An 11264-nucleotide genomic window follows, 5' to 3' on the forward strand; every position below is an offset into this window, starting at 1 on the left:
GCCCGTGACCCAGGGCCCGGCTGCCCGCCGCCTCCCGCCCAGGGCCAGCCCGCAGCCCTGCAGGCACGCCCTCCCGCCCTCTCCACGGCGCCACCTCCTCCTGGAGCTCTCCCCACTCCCGCCCGGGTCCACCTGGTCGCAGAGCCCCCCAAGCACCAGGCTCGAGGCCCCTCTGGGCCGCGCCACTCCTCGTCCCTGGCGGCCTCGACACTGCACAGTGCCTTCCTCCCGCACACCACGCTCGGCCCTCCTCACTTCTTAGGATGACAGGCTCCTCGCAGTTCAGACCCTCCCCAGGCCTGAGCCTCCATCAGTGAGTGAGCTGCGGCCTGCTGTCAAGACCCTTCCCACACATTTTCCGCGTCCGACTGCTCAACAGTGCTATCAATTTCATCTGCTTTTCCCTTGAATGCCTCCTTTCCTATCCACCTTGGCTCAGACGGTAAAGTGCCTGCATAGAATGCAGGAGAACCGGGTTCAATCCCTGGGTTGGGAAGATCTCCTGGAGAAGGAAATGGCAGCCCACTCCGGTATTCTTGCCTGGAGAATTCCATAGATGGAGGAACCTGGTAGGCTATAGTCCATGGGGTTGCAGAGTCGGACACGACTGAGCAACTTCACTCTCTCTGCCTCAGCTTGGGTTCCCGTGTCATCCTGGTGGTGACATGTCATCCAGGGGCCCCCTCACCCTGTGCAGACACTTCTCTGGCCCCCAGCACCCAGCCCCAACACTGAGGCATTGGTGCCTCAGGCTCATCTCCTGCCCCGCCCCCAAGAGCCAGCTCACGCCTCCGAGCCCTGCATGCACCGGCTCTGCCCACGAGCCCTGAGCAGCTCGCTCAGTCCCACAGCGCCTGTGTGCAGCTCACTGAGTCCCATTTCCAAGAGGAGTCCGCTACGCGTGCTGTCAGTATCCTTGGCCCTTGGCCTCCCCAGCCGGACCACGAGCAGCTGGAGGATCTGGTCTGAGAGCGCCTGACGCACAGGAGCCCAGACACACCGGATCCACCCCCGCACTCACACCAGGGGAGGCCCAACTCAGGCGGAGAAGGCTCGCCAGCGTCCTCTGCGACGGGCCACCAGAGTCACGCAGGAGGGGGTTCGCAACACCGAGTCAACAAAGCCAAGCCTCCCAACACCAACACTCACGCACATGCCGTGATGCCACATCCCAAGGACCACTTCCTCCACGACGCCCCTCTCCCTGGGGCTTCCGACAGCTGTGCTTGGGTCAGCACGGCACTCGACTACACCTGCCATCTCTCAGCCTGGAAGCCAAGGCTCATCACCCCCTTCTCTACCACAGACCAAGACCACCTCCCCACAAACGGGGCATCTCAACAGTAAGCCAGCTCATGACTTAAAAACGCAACATATACACCAAAATTTTAAAAAAAAAAACCACATTATATACCTCTCTGGTTACCATAGTTGCTATGTATATTTTGGTTCTTTCTTTACAGATGAGAGATTAAAGATGAAGCAATATGAATTATTAACAAAGGAGACAAGGCCAGAGGGTCGTTAAAGGGACCAAGATCTTCATGGTGGTGTCCCTCCTCCATGACCCTTAAATGCATTAATTTAGGAGTGCTCCCACTCGCCACACTACTACTACGTCACCTAAGTCATATCCGACTCTGTGTGACCCCATAGACGGCAGCCCACCAGGCTGCCCCGTCCCTGGGATTCTCCAGGCAAGAACACTGGAGTGGGTTGCCATTTCCTTCTCCAATGCATGAAAGTGAAAAGTGAGAGTGAAGTCGCTCAGTCATGTCTGACCCTCAGCGACCCCATGGACTGCAGCCTTACAGGCTCCTCTGTCTATGGGATTTTCCAGGCAAGAGTACTGGAGTGAGGTACCATTGCCTTCTCCGATAGTTAATAAATAAATAAAAGAAACTTCATCTCAACTCAAATTTTCAGTAATTCCATTAATAAAATTCAAGCTGTGGTTTTAGGGGGGAAAAAAAAAAACAATGAAAAAAATTTCCAATAACAGAATACCTTTAATTTTCACTCAAATATCTTTGCTTCAAAAAAGTCCTCATTAAAAAAAAAAAAAATTCCATGTAGTTCAGTCCCTATTGACGTTCACAGGAAACAAAAACACTCTACAAAAAATAACAGAAGCTGTTCTTACTGTATTTCTGACATAAAAAAACTCAGAGAGTCCTTGAATTACTTGTTTTCTATTTGGGTTTCTTTCTATGAGAAAACAAACATACTCTAAGGGTTATTAAATCTTTCTGAGTCAAACCACCTGGAGACCTTCCGGTCTCTGCAATGGGCTAGTGTCACTTCACAGATGACACACTCACAGCCTTTCACAACAGCCCATCCCTGCAACAAGCTGCCTGTGTGCCCCACATGCCGCAGCGTGCCAGGACCCAGAGACGGAGGGCACAGGGTGAACAGGACCCACGTGCCACCTCCCGGGAGCACGTCCGAGTGGGGGTCACCCAGCGCATCACTGTGCCTACTTCTCCACACTCAGCAGGTCACGGACCCTCGCACTGAGGGTCCCCACCATGCCAAGGAGTGGCCCCCACTAGCTCCCTGGGGACAGACAGACTCTCCGCCCTCCGCACTGAGTGCCCACGGGCACGAGACCCCCGTTCTCAGGTGGACTTCTATCCGGGGAGAGGAACCTGGTGAGTGTGGAGTCAAGGTTAAACCTTTGTGTCCCAGGCAAGGCCCAGCCACAGAGCCATAGAAATCTGGCCCCGGGGCACTTCAGGAACCAGAGCACAACCCTCAGGGAAGGGACTCCCAGCTTACCAATCGCTTTCAGTTTTTTTTAATTAAAAAAATTATTTTTAACTGAAGTATAGTTGATTTACAAGATTATGTAAGTTTCAGGTATACAGTGCAGCAATTCAGTCCTTTATACACACACACACACACACACACACACACTTCTCCAGGCAAGAACACTGAAGTGGGGACTCCCCTGGACCGGCCAGTGCTGAGGACACAGGCTTGATCCCTGGCCAGGGAAGAGTCCACAGGCCAGGGAGCAACGAAGCCCGCGCTGCAGCCACTGAGCCCACCCACCCAGAGCCTGTGCTCTGCAACGAGAGAGGCCACCAAAAGGAGAAGCCTGAGCACTGCAGCGAAAAGCAGTCTCCACTGGCTGCAACCTGAGAAAGCCCACATAGCAGTAAAGACCCAGCACAGTCACAAATAAAATTAAACAGACACCTACGATTAAAAAAAAAAGAATACTGGAATGGGTTGCAATGCCCTCCTTCAGGGATCTTCCCAACCCAGGGATCGAACCCAGGTCTCCCGCATTGCGGGCAGATTCTTTACCACCTGAGCCATCAAAAAAAGCCATATAAAAAAACATATCTACCCTTTTTCAGAATCTTTTCCCCAACGAAGCTGCAGCACGGGCTGAGTACAGTGCAGCACTGAGTACAGGCCCCTGTGCTCCACAGTAGGTCCCTGATAATTCGCGGTTCCTGACTTTGCCTCTCAGCTGCGCAGTAAAGGCGTCGCCTAGGAACCCTGAAGCCATCCGAGGCCAGGACAGTGACACAGCCGATGTGCCCACACCACGCACGCCCAGGCTGCCCCCCGCCTCACCCCACAGCTCAGCCACCGGCACATGGCCGGCCTGCGCCCCCTCTCAGGCTGAGCTTAGCACTCCTACAGCCCCAACACCCACCACCTGGATGCGAGAAGCCATGAAGCAAGGAGCCAGTGTGCGCTGCTAACCTGTATTAATAAAAGCAACGGGGCAAGGCATTTCTTACCCACCTTGAGCCTTCAGTAACCAAAACACAGACAATTCGTGGGGAGGCGTATGGAATATAAACTCCCAGGGTAAACCCTGAGCTGAGGGAACAGGTGCGGACCTGTGTTTGCACCTTCGGGAAGGAAACCCTCGTGCCGAGGGACGTGAAAGCCGCACAGCCTCGGCCCTCGAGGACACCATGGGTCTATTGTTCTGAGGCGCAGAGAGTCCCGCGTGTAAACCGCCAAACAGGCAGGAGGATCCACTAGCAACGCTCGAGAGGTGGAGGGGGTGCCAGCCGACCTCCCCGAAGGAGGGACGCGTGGGCATGAGTAGCATCTGACCCGGGGGAGCTGAGAAGCCAGCGCAGCCTCACCCAGGTGAGCTCTGCGAAGTCTGCCCTCCACGGCCACAGCAGGAACGGGGGCCGCGACCAGAGAGAACAGATGAGAAGAGGACACAGCCCCCCACCCCCTGGAGCACAAACTCCCTGGTCGACCTTCTTGCCCAGGGCTCCAGGAGCGGGCACCACCAAACATCCATATAAATGGAAGCCCAAGGAACAGCGTGAGAGGAGCAGGCACCTGGGCAGACTTCCTGGAGGAGACACCACCGAGCTAGCGTTAAGCCAGGTGGCCACGGCTCTGGCCACCCAAGAGGGCACCCGCTGCCAATCTCCATCTAAGAGGGCCCTGCCATGCCAGCCGGGCACACAAGTCCCCAGCTCCCAGCCTCTCTCAAACCTCCTCCACTCTTCATGGAGAAATGCAGCTTCAGCCCCCTGTGAAGCTGCCGGCAGACACCCTAGCCCACGCCCCTCGCCGACCCCAGGCCACGCGCACAGCACATCTCCCATCCAGCAACCAGTCGGATGGTTTGGTCTGGAATGATCTGCTCGCCTCCGCACGGGCCACACGTTTGGGGCCAGGAGGGCGAGTCCTCTGTTCTCGTCCAGGAGCACCAGCTGTCACAGAGGGCAAGCTGCCAACATAGCCCCGCCACGTGGGTGACTCAGCCTGCAGTGTCCACTCCTGACCAGGGTGCGGTGGGCAGGGGTCAGCATCAGGGACAAAGCGGGCACCCGGAGTGTGCTGCAAGGCCGCTGACGGTCCAGCGTGCGTGTCTCAGGCCTCCATTTTTAGAGCCACAGCTCAATCAGTGAAAGGGAAGCGTGTAGTTAGTGAGTAATCGACTTCCTGTGTGAGTAACCGGGTCACAGAGACCAGAGAGCTCTCCCCAGATCCCGAGGGAGCAAGCCTGTCACCACGCTGGGCCTCCCACAGAAACCCGCCCCCAGGGTCCGGGCTGTCGCAGAGTTTAGAGGAGGGTCCCAGAGCAGGGCGAGGGACCTCTGCCGCCTCACCACCTCCTGGCAGACCCACCCCAGCCCTCAGGAATGCTTCACTGGTCCCAACCCCCACCCGGAGCTGGGGGCCGGGGTCACAGGCCCGAGGAGGTGCCCAGAGCCCACTGACTTCATGGACCAGCATGGGCTGGAGCAGAGCTCTTCCCACCGCCCAGGGAGAGCCTGCGGGGGGCACAGCGACCGGGCAACCTCACAGTCAGCTAAGATCCGCCCCCGCCCCCATCCGGGAGAAGGAAGTCTGCCTCCTTGCAAACACTCAGATGACTGGCGGCGGGGTCCTTTCCTGACGAGAGCACAGGACGCCCCTGTGCGGCATCATTTCCATTCAAGCAGCCGCCGCGTTTCTCTGCCCGTGATGGCAGACGTGGGTGGACTGGGTGAATCCTTCCCGTACTGTAGTCTTCCCTCTGATTATCAACACACACACTTATTACAGAAGATGTAGAAAAATACAAGAACACTTCAATCACCTATTGTGCCGAAAGGTGACTAACAGGCAAGCTGGGACCTGGACACAGCCTTGTTGCCAGAAGAGCACAGGCGCTCTGCCCCAGGCCGAGCCACCTCAAGCCCTTTAGGGAGAGCAGCCGTGCGCCGCCTCCGGCCTCCCTGAGGTCCCTCGGTCAGCATTTGCAGCACGATCACAGCCGCCACCTGCTGAGGTCTGACTGTGCGCCCAGACGAGCAGAAAAGGCAGGCTGGCCGGTCACGCGGCAGCGGTCACAGTGCTACTTCAAAGCCGGGTGCGCTCCGACCTGCTGCTGGGCCTGTGATTAAACGTGGTGACGTGTTAGGTGTCGCTTCCGGTGTTCTGATAAACCTTTCAATACAACCAGTGTCCTTTGTCATCCTACGTGCGCTGCTTTTGCCTTAAAAAACCGTTACCCTGGAAAGGGACTCATCACACGTGTCACCAGGCTGACAAAGGGGCTCCTGACCACAGACTCCGGGGAAGCACCTGCTCTAAGGGGACAGGGTGGCCTCGTCTCTGAGCAGAGAAGAGGATGTTTTGGTGGCTGCTACGTCACAAAGCCTCTGCGGTTTCTGCGGTGGCGTGGAGGGTGGGCAGGTCTGACGTTCCTCCGCCGGGAACAGCCCTACGGGCCGACGGGGCCTCTGTCTCCATGGCTGCCCCGTAATCACCCATCCCTGATGTGATGTGAGCTCACGATGTACCCGCTGCCATGACAACAGGCTCTCCAGGCTTCTGCTCATCACACAGGCCGCCTACCATACGGCAGAGTCGGGAATTGGAAATCAGACATTCTGATAAGGCCTGACAGCAGCGCCCCAGGGCCTGGAGGCTCTGCCCGCAGCTCACCCAGGGCCACGAGAGCAAGGCAAGTGTCCTGGGGAGCAGGGTGACAAGCACAACCATTCAGAGAAGCTCTTCATTTCTGCCGTTTTCCAAGTACTTAAGCCCGTGGAACTGAATTTTCCAAAAACTGCAAACTACACTAGGTCAGGCACTGGACCTGGAATCTGATGGGGAGAAGACGGCCCGCAGCAGCCTCACTCCAGCCTTCACGGGGTGTCTGCTGCTACAAACAGGGGCCAGCCAACACCATCAGGCTGAGAACAGCATCCCTGACCACACACGACTTGAAATAAATCACAGAACTTGGAGCCATGAGTCACCTTAGAGTCACAGAAAGAAAGTAGCCCCCCTCCCACCTCCCTGCTCTGAGTCATGGACAGTGAGGGGCTCTGGGCAAGTGCTGGGGCCGTGACGTTGAGACGGGTCTGGGGGCTGGTCTAGGGAAAGGCTGGAAACAGGAAGTACCAATCAGGCGGCGGGCACCAGGGCTTCCCAGAAGAGGCTCAGCGCTGCCTGCACCGCCCCGCCCTCACACATGGTGTTCCTGCCGCCTCGTCTTATTATGAGTTAGCTGACCTTCAAAAGCAAGAAGATCTGCCTGACTGTTCACTCCCGGGTGACTGAAATGTTCCTTAAGAAAGGTCTAAATTAGAGTCAATAACCAAATGAACATCCTGGCTCTTAAACTAAGCAGCTTCGGCTACTGGCAGGGGACCGAGGTTTCGGGCTGTACTCACTGGCTGTTCTGTGCTCCCTGCGCTTGGTCACAGCCTTGTGGGAGGCTGGGGGGCAGGGCCCTCCTCCAGGACACAAGCCCAGCCCACCGGTACCCGTGTTTCAGTGGGGCTGGGATTAAAGAGCTGCCACCTAAACACCAGGAAGCCATCGTAAAGCTCTTTCCAGAATCTCAAAATGAGCATTAGTATTCAAAGTCACGCATCCTCTACCTTCCTTTTAGAATTCTGTGCTCGTTATATTGGGTATCACAGCCAGAAACCATGAGGGCAAGAGAAAGTGATAAAAGCAGCTCAGAGCTACTGAGTCCTCCCATGCCGTGCCTGGGGCCAAGCTGGGGTGGACATCAGCTCCTCTGTGCTTCTGGACGTCACTGTAAGGAGGACACGGACGCGTGGAATGAGCGACGTGTAGGGTCCCTCGTCAGGCAGTGGCCACGCAGGACCACCGCCAGGGTCTGTGCGTCCCCCGCACCAGGCCTCATCGAGGGCACAGGCCAGAAGGCAGAGGCTGTCAGACCAGCACTCTCCCCTAAAACCAGGGCATGCGGCTGCCGCCGGGCAATCCACCTCCTGCCCACACGGGCTGGTCTCCTGCAGTCGCCTGAGCTGAGCCGCGTCACACCATCACATCAGCTTTCTTGGTGGAGCAAGTGGAAGTGGCCTCGGGACGAAGCTCTGAGAACACAGACAGAACACTGTCGTCTGGAGGGCAAGTCAAACACACACCGTTTACAGGACCACAGGCCCAGACCCAGGCGCCCGCACCCACTGGGAGCACAGAATCCCAGCGGGCGCCCTGCAGGGTGGGATCCAGGCTGTGGCCCAGACGCCTCCAGACTCAGAGGCAGCTAGTGCCCCCTAGGCCTGGGGGCATGAAGGAAAGGGGACACTCGGGGCAGGGAGAACCTGGCCCCGGTCGCTGGAGGGAGGAATCACCCCCAGCAGCATGGAAACCAGGAGCGTCTGGTGCCACCAGGGTTCTGAGCAGATGGTGAGCAGCAGCCTGGGGCATGGGGGAGGCTCCACGGACACCACGTGGTGGAGAGGCTGACTGTCAGGCCTCCACCCGATACCCCCAGGCCCACAGATCCTACCCCGGCCCAACCCTGGCCGCCCCCACCTTCACTTCCTCCTCCCTCCCTCGGGCAGGTCTGGTCAGCATCTGCCTGGATGAGGAGGAAGGGCAGCTGGGCAGAGCCTGGCGACCCCCTGGGCGGCCTCCCCAGACCAGAGACGGGGTGGGGACAGCCCCCAAGAAAGGCAGCCAGCGTGGGCACAGGGCAGTTCTCTGGAAATGTGTCAGCCTCGCACGGCCACAGTTCCTGTAAGCCCTTCACTTCCTCCTCCCCCGGGGGAAATCCCCACCTGTCTCAGCCTGGTTCCTGGTGAAGCCCAAAGAGAGGGCCCCGCAGGCAGCCTGAGCAGAGAGCCGACAACAGGCAGCTGCGTCCAGGTGAGGGCAGGTCCCGCGGGCCACAAGCTAGACGGGCGCTCGGGGTGCCCACAGGACGAGCAGCCAGCTGCCTCGTACCCGCGCCGACCGCCACCTCTGTGTCTGCGGCAGACTCGGAGAACGCAAGAGGCAGTGGGTTTTAGTGTGGTTTAGCCTGAAACTCCAACCAGCATCTAAAACAGTCTTCTTTGACGAATGGTCCCCAAAACCACCTCTGTGATCGGTAAGAAGAAAACGTTTTTCCCCTCATAATAAGTATTTTAATAAACTTTCCCTCTTAAGTTAAAACTGTCCCCTCTGATTCACCATCTGTCACTACTCAGCAACGTTAGAAATACCCTAATAAATACAAGGAAGGATTAAAGAAACACCTGTAAATTGTAAATTACCTCCCATGGAAACACCCCCCAAACGACCGCTATGACAGTAGCGTGGACGAGCGGCTCTTTCAAGCGCTTGTCAGAACATTTAGACGGTCTTTACATAAAAACCCACAAAAACGTGAACACTGGCTTATCTGTGCCTTTCTCCCACACACTTCTCTGCAGCACTGACTAGTTCTGATTTTACATTCACTCAGTGATCCTCTGATTGGTAACTGCCTCTCCCACCAATGTTGGCATCACCAGGGCAGAGACTACGTCTGGCTTGCTGCAACTGTTCAATGAATAAATGAACAAACGAATGATCAGGTGAAAAGGGGAATATACAACGGCACCCCACTCCAGTACTCTTGCCTGGAAAATCCCATGAGTGGAGGAGCCTGGTGGGCTGCAGTCCATGGGGTCGCGAAGAGTCGGACACGACTGAGTGACTTCACTTTCACTTTTCACTTTCATGCATTGGAGAAGGAAATGGCAACCCACTCCAGCGTTCTTGCCTGGAGAATCCCGGGGACGGGGGAGCCTGGTGGGCTGCCGTCTATGCGGTCGCACAGAGCCGGACACGACTGAAGCGACTCAGCAGCAGCAGCAGCACTAACTCTTAGTAGAGACGCCTTTATGGATGCATAACTCGATGTCAAGTGTTTTGGAGCAAAAACACGAGGCCTTCATGAGGGTGAAGATTATCATTCCATTTCCGGCCAGCAGCCTGCCCGTCTCACTTCCATAGGCCAAGGATGACCAAGCACCGCGGCACGTCATCCTCACAGCCACCCGCTCTGACACCAGGCGTCTCCAGGTCACAGGCTGCATGCTGACCCCAAGTGGTCCCGCTGAGCCCCCCACAGAGGAGTCCATGTGGCACCTCTCATGCTTTGGGAAAGTCTTTCTCTCGGAAGAACCTAAATCCTTCTCATCCCCTGCAGCATACAAGAACCTAATCAACCGTCCCTGTAAAGCAGCTGGGAAAGCTCAGAAAACTCAGCTTCCTGCCCTTCCATACTGACCACTCCGTCCTAGTTCAGAACACCTCTCAGCACCGAAAGGAGCACGCGACTTCTCTGCAACGTGCATATCATCACGCGAAGCCCCCACAGTGACTCAGGAGCCATGGCCACAGCGGGACCCAGGCACAGACGCTGGGTCCCCTCCGGGCCTCACGGGGGGAGGCGAGCAGAACCCCGGTGCACAGACGGGAAACGAGGCGACAGAGGGTGACAAAAGGCAAAGCCGGGTCTCGGACACGGGTCTTGCTACTGTCACCGCGTGCTGCCTCGGGCGCCCCCGAGACGGCAGGTGTGTGTGAACCACACGAGATGTGTGAGCTGGCCATGCACAGTGCTCGTGGCCCTTCCCGAGCGCAGCGCCCCCCACACCGGGCGTCTCCCGAGCACCCTGACGGCCCTGTTCTTGGGCGGTCGCCCTCAGAAGGAGGGCAGGTGGGGACGCACAGAGAGGCTGTAAGCAGACCACCAGGACAGGTCAGGGCGGGCGGAGGTGGCACGTCCACAAGGTGGACCGGAGGACAAGAACAGCTTCCTGGATGTTAAAAAACGTAGGCAAGCTTCTACACATTTTTAAAAATAAGTTCCAAATGGGTACCAACTGTAAACAGACATCTGTAAGTGAAACAAAAACATCTGAAGACATATATTAAAATTGAATAACCTTTTATAATTATAGGATGAGAGACGGAGATCACAAGAGGCAAGCTTGACTACATGAAATTTTTTCGATTTCTCTAATCACAGAAAAACATCTATTTTTGCTTTATTGACTATGCCAAAGCCTTTGACTGTGTGGATCACAATAAACTGTGGAAAATTCTGAAAGAGATGGCAATACCAGACCACCTGACCTGCCTCTTGAGAAATTTGTATGCAGGTCAGGAAGCAACAGTTAGAACTGGACATGGAACAGACTGGTTCCAAATAGGAAAAGGAGTACCTCAAGGCTGTATATTGTCACCCTGCTTATTTAACTTCTATGCAGAGTACATCATGAGAAATGCTGGACTGGAAGAAGCACAAGCTGGAATCAAGATTGCCAGGAGAAATATCAATAACCTCAGATATGCAGATGACACCACCCTTATGGAAGAAAGTGAAGAGGAACTAAAAAGCCTCTTGATGAAGGTGAAAGAGGAGAGTGAAAAAGTTGGCTTAAAACTCAACATTCAGAAGACAAAGATCATGGCATCTGGTCCCATCACTTCACGGGAAATAGATGTGGAAACAGTGGAAACAGTGTCAGACTTTATTTTTT

The 11264-nt window shown here is 56.1% G+C and overlaps 1 protein-coding gene across 1 annotated transcript in view; it reads right to left on the minus strand.

The window, feature by feature from the left end:
- AGO2 (argonaute RISC catalytic component 2) overlaps positions 1-11264 on the minus strand; it is a 90117-nt gene that overhangs the window by 49556 nt on the left and 29297 nt on the right. The gene's annotated exons all lie outside the window — the stretch shown is intronic.

This window comes from Bison bison, unplaced genomic scaffold (genome assembly GCF_000754665.1).
Source record: "Bison bison bison isolate TAMUID 2011002044 unplaced genomic scaffold, Bison_UMD1.0 scf7180017864036, whole genome shotgun sequence".
NCBI lineage: Eukaryota > Metazoa > Chordata > Mammalia > Artiodactyla > Bovidae > Bison > Bison bison.